Raw genomic sequence first — 6312 nt, 5'->3', positions numbered from 1 at the left:
GTCTTCCAGAATTTTCAACAAGCTACAAGTTTAAAAAAAGTTTCAGGTCATTTGAAATGAAATTTTTTTGGCTGCTGTTAAATACAATTGAAGTACATTTCAAAATTAAACATTGTTTTGAACTGAAAAACTCAAAATATATATTTTACTGTTGCTGTATGAAATAAGAAAAGAGAGAAAAGAAAAACACAATCCTATCTGGTGAATTTGACACAAATGCATGAAATTTCCCTAAACCAGCCTTTTCAGTAAGTTTCAGCCACAAAGTTTGTCCTAGCTCTGTTCAAGAACTCTGGTATCAATTCCTACCTCTGCCACAGATTTTCTAGTCATTGGCCAAAGTTAGCTATAACTCTGTCTTGAGGTTGTTTAGCATGGACCTTCTGGGCCTACGCAGGATCAAACTAAAGCCAACGAGATTCTGCTGGAGTCCATGCTAGTACACACAAATGCAAGACCAAAGTTTTCAGTTCAGCAGGAAAAAGGAAACTCCTTGTAAGAATAAATTTATTCCTGGTTGTGAAGTCCTCAGGTACTGTGGTGACAGGGGACGTATAAGAGCCAATTAAGTTTTGTTTTATTCTCAAAGCATTGGGGTTTTTTTGCATAAAAATAAAAATTCAAGAGCACTTGGAATCTTAAAAGGATCCTTTGTCCTAATTGGTGGCAGGTCTGTCCATACTTTATAACAACCCTGCAAACTTTCTATCAAATGTTCCATACCCTGGAATAAATTACTAGCACAGCAAATAGCTTTCCATTCCAGCAGTTTTAATTAAGTCAACTCTTCATATCACTAATTTGTCAACATTAAAAAGGCCATTTTTTGCTGATGTAAATGTTGACATGCTGAGGACTATGGTATTAGTAATTATTCTTAAAGCGTAGTATAAAATGCAGCTGTGCTATTGATTTCCAATATTTAATATTCCATAGTGACCATCATAAAACTAGCAACACTAATAAAAATGCAAGTATATTATCCTCAACTCCTTAGCCAACATTTGAGACATTTATATTTATTTAAGTAAATACAAGGAAGCTGAAAAAGGCTGTGCCCTAATGAACATAGCTGATGCAGAAATTGCTCTGATTATGGTTTGAAGAAGTAGGCTCCAAAAGAGAGTATAGATAACCATAATGCATTCTTTTTAAAGAATGCTATAAAACAAATCCATTTTAAAATTGTGAATGCCAATTTTATAAAAGCATGATGACTCTTTATATTTATCTTACTTTTCATTGAATGCTTTTTGTGCTTCATTGTGACTGAAGTTTCATTTGAGGGTTTCTAGTGAACTAAGGCAAGGCTGTTAAAACTGGTGTTCTGCCCTCAAAGGGTATGCTTACACTTTTTGCATTTTTTATACTGGGAAACAGAATAATTTTTATCATTTAGGGCTTAACAGTTTTTATTCCCATTCTCTTCCTCCAGTTTCCAGATTTGTTTTGGGCCTGGATATCAATAGAAATTATGGACTGCAATGGTGATTTTTAAATGCTATCAGTATATGCCTAACTTTGTTCTTATTGAACTCCTGTTAGCAATTACACTACTGACTTCAGTATTACTAAGCACTTTTGAACAGCCCATCCTTAATGTAAGTCTCTGAATATGCAACAGATAGCAAATCACAGATCTCTGGACCCACAAAGCGCTAACTGCAGGATCAGGGCCTTGATAATTACTGCAGATTAGTCAGAAACTTCCAACGAGCAGTGATTAGTTGCGAAGAAGAACTGATATACAGAATAGGTTGTAGAAGCCAGAAAAAAGAACAACTAGTATGTATAGGTTTTAATCTGTTAAAATGCATATTTGAATGAGGGGAAAAAAACACTGTAAGGTAAACTTCCAATTCATAAGGGAACAGACCTAGATATCGTATCTTTTTTTCTTAACCTTCTTGTAATGAGTGTAGACAGGGAGTCTGTCAAGATTTTTTCCCCAAAGAAAAGTTTAACATGTTAAGATATTTTTCACTTGTACAGCTTCCAAAATTTGCATAAATAATCAGCATCTGTATTTTAACATCATGCTACGAACTATGTCAATGAAATGTATGGAGATAATGTCAGCAATATAATAATTTACCAGCGTTCGCCCTCAATATACATTTTTTCTAATATTGCTAATATTACATTTTTCTTTCCAAGTCAAATTTAAAAAGGGACTTTTTTGTTCCTATTCCTTATTCTAGGGTTTTAAATTGTGTCACTTAAAGACACACATTGTCCTAGAAAATAGCACTTCCAGACACAAAGCCCCACTTGGCAAATCAGTTCCCTCTGATGATCTGATGTCAGTTCCAGTGGTAATACTTTCAGGTAGTGCCTACTGGACCTCTATTCAGAAGAGAGTTAAGGTACCTAAACCATATCCGCTTGTCTGTCTATCAAAAGCACTAAAACATTTTTTTTTAAATTCAGGACAATGCGTATAATATTCTTTAAATGCTGTGAAATGTCAAAACGAACTAGATTTCTCTGTCCATCTGAAATATATTCAAGGGATGTTTGGTAGGCAAGAAATAACCTTTCTTAACTTAGAGCAGTTAAAAAGTCTTAAGGGGATTTATTTTAAATCTTAAGATGTTTAAAATCCCCATTAAAATTAATGAGAATGGCTTTGTTCTTACCTTTGACAATTCAGGAATCCAGTGCTTTTTAGTATGAAAACACTTGAGTCAAGTAATAAGTGACCTCTGAGTATTGCAAAGTGAAGTCTTAAGGTAGAAAATACAAAACCACTCCTTTAGTCTGTTGCTCTGGCAGAAAGCAGGTGCTCCTAAGTGGGGAACAATTAAATCTGTGAGAATAACTGACAAAACTAATTGAAAAAAATAACTGGGTCAGCGAAAGCAAAATGTTTTGTTGTTCTCCTAATGAAATGAAAAACTGAAGGGTTTTATTTCAGGTCAAACAAAATGTTTCAATATGAAAAATCAAATGTTTTATTTTAAAATGACAAAATGGAACATTCCAATTTTTGTTTCTTTTTAGCCCAATTTTAACAGGAATTCATCATTACTATTAATTAGTCTGAATCTGCGTTTTTTGTGGAATAAAATATTCAACCCAGCAAAAGCTTCACCCAGCTGTGGTAACAAAATACTTATTTCTTCCCAAATTATTGTTCAGTCTCTAGAAGTCTGAACATTGGCAAAGAAGATGAGCATCTTCCTCCTAGATAAATTCAAAACTGTGTGCATACCATATCCAATTTTTTGCTTTAAAAAAGGCTTTTAGGTAGCATTCATTCCATTTATCAAGATACTAGAGTTTTTGTTTTATTTTGGAGTTTTTTGTCTATACAAGGAACATTGTACATAGCCAAGCATGAGAAGCATTGCTTCCAGGAGCTAAATAAAACCCATGTAATTCAAAATTGTACATTTCCTATAAAAGAAGATACGCCAAGGTAGTCAAGGTATCCAAATTATGTCAGCCAAGACTGATATTCAGAGGCATTTTTTTGAGACAATACACATATTGCATAACCCTGCAATTTAACTGCAGTATTCCTCCAACCGTGGATGCAGTCCCACAATAACAGATTCATCGACAAGCAAAGGGAAAGTTACTTTAATTAAATCTGCTGGTAGAAGCAATTGTATGAAAAATCTGAGAGGAAATATTATGAATACTTGGGCAGAATGTTTCTTCTGTTTCCCAACAATTCTGTAAATATTTTACTAGTGTAGCAAAACTGATGCATCTCTAATGAAAAGTTAAGATGCAGCAAAAAAAAAGTGATTTGAACCTTTGTACTGATTTCCCCCAAAAAATAGAAGATGTAGCCTGGGGCCATGCAACTTCAACCTTGTTAACTGAGCCATGAGCATCCTCCTAGGAATGGCTTGAATTCACTGCAGACTCACCAGAGCCTTTTAATGGATTCAGCATTAAGCTTCAAATGCAAAAGTTCAACTCGCATGGGCCTACAAAAAGCCTGGACTGCAAAAATAGGCTAGAACAAAAATTCAGTGTGCATTTTTCTTCCTCACCCCCATTTATACACTGCATCCTGCTGCAGACTTCTATAGCAGGATACATTTTTTAGTAATTTATCAGAATGACTACTTTATTTCATCTTAGAACTAGGGGTTTTTTCCTGTGAAAATCTGACCATATCTAAAAAAAAATTCTGGCCTGGTAATAGTCTGGTATGCTTCTCACTCTGAGAAAACACAAGGGATTTGGGTTTTTTTTAATACTGAATTAAAAATGACGGACTGATATTTCAGGTAGCAGTTATTGGCCAAAATGGTCACTTGTAGGGCATGGCTCAGAACCAAAGCTTGACACACATTCAGAGCTTCTGCATGGGCCATTAGCAACATTTCTTGATGGCCCAGAAAGAAAAGAGATTATGTATTTGGTAAGTATTTCATGTCCGTCTTAGATGGTGCCAACCAACTGTTCAAAAATGAGTCAGCCTGCAACATTCATGATATTGACTTAAAAGTTGTGCAATTTTTTATATACGTTTTGGATTTGTTTTGGTTTCGTTTCATTTCAGCACCTTTTGGCCCTCTAGACTGAGGCTTCAGGGAAAACGTTAAATATCAATAAAAATGAGAAAGAGTTGGCAACATTAAGAGGGTAAGGTCTGTTGACACATCAACATTTCATATGTTTTCTTCCAAATGTCAGTGGAAGCAAGAGGTTCCTATTTTGCTTCCCATGCTTAGCGCAGGGGTGGCCAACCTGCAGCACATGTGTCATGAATAGCATGGGCAGGCTGTGTATGTGGCACACAGCATATTGGGAAGGGGACAGGCAGCACTGCGGGAAGGGAAAAGAAAGCAGATGTCATGTCTCTATCGTATCAGCAGGTAGCTATGAATGATAATATCCACCCTAATGGACAAATGCTACCTGTTGGTTCAGACATCACACAACATTCATTTCAGGCTCCTACAAAGTTCCAGCCAAAGAGTCTAATCCTAAATTCCATTGATAAGCAGTTGTTCAAATCATGCAACATGGATGTCAAAATCTGTTGTGGCAAAACATTACCCTCTGGGAGACAGTGGAACAACACTGCTAGGAGAAATCAGTGTGTAAGCTCTTTTTCAACCCCCTCTCCGCAAAGTAAGTCAAAGATGTTTTTGCAGTGTTGATGATAGAGATGGCTGATCTGCATGATGAAGCTGAAAAACAGCCTGCTTCTGTGGAAGCTCCTCCTCTGTATGTTACATGCCAGCAGAGATTTGCTCCAAAACAGAAGGAGAGCTGCAATGCAGCATTTTCCTCAGGAACTTTTCAGCTCTGTTACAGTTTCAAGCTTACAATGAAAAGATTTTTGTTTATCATGTTTAAATACTATTTGAATGGGAGCTGTTCAAGTAGGCAAATGAATCATTACACATCCACAACACTTTTGTGCTCACCCATCCCAAAGCTATTATGATTAACTAAATTACTTCATGTCTTCTTACAATTAATTTTCCTATTGTTTTATGGTACTGCCTGCTACTAATAATTAGAGGCCTTTAATACTCAGCTATTTGGAAATGAGCTGCCTGGTTGAAAAAGCAGTCATAAAGGAGCTCAGAATATTGGAGCTCATAGTTACTAAGCAGGGATGATGGGGGCAGCCACCTCAGAGAAGAGCAAAAAAATGTCCAGGAATGCTTTGTTTTTCAAATCACTGTTTCGTTTCTCATTTAATATGACAACTGAGTCCTGAGGAAGCTCACAGCTGCTCATGTTCTCAGCCTGCATAGATTTCATTAGACAGTCTGGAGAAAGAGCACTGCTGTCATGAAGTGAACAATTGTTTCACAGCTATTATCAATATTAGATAGTCATTAGATGTTAGAAATGATTGCCTTTTCTTCTCAAGCCCATATTACTTTTCCATTATCTGGGCTCCTCTAACTCAGAAAGGGAGGTTCATTCTTAAAATGCCATTTAGCATCAGACTACATAACCAGTGAGCCACTGGACGTTGCCCTGTTTCAACAATAAATCCAAAATGTCTGATCCAACCACCAACTCACCAGGGAGAACTTTAACTTTTGGTCCAAACTTTGTATCCCGGTTTCTCGCTAATTTATAGTGTCTGATGCACAGACCATGCACTAATCCACAGGCGACTGGTGGGGGGGGCATGTGCCCCCCTGAGATTGGCCCCTTGGCTCAGCACTGCTCAGGACAGGGCAGTTTTTTTGCCACACAGGCTGGTGGTGTGTCGGGGGGGGGGGCACTAAGCCGTGGCACAGAAGTATAGGAGTGGATATGGGGCTTCTGGCCCACCCCCGGGCCCACCCATGAATTGGGCCCCCCACAGACACAGGAGGCACC

Source organism: Gavialis gangeticus, unplaced genomic scaffold (genome assembly GCF_001723915.1).
Source record: "Gavialis gangeticus isolate Ggan-Ray unplaced genomic scaffold, GavGan_comp1, whole genome shotgun sequence".
Lineage (NCBI taxonomy): Eukaryota > Metazoa > Chordata > Crocodylia > Gavialidae > Gavialis > Gavialis gangeticus.
Note: the sequence above shows the minus strand (reverse complement) of the source record.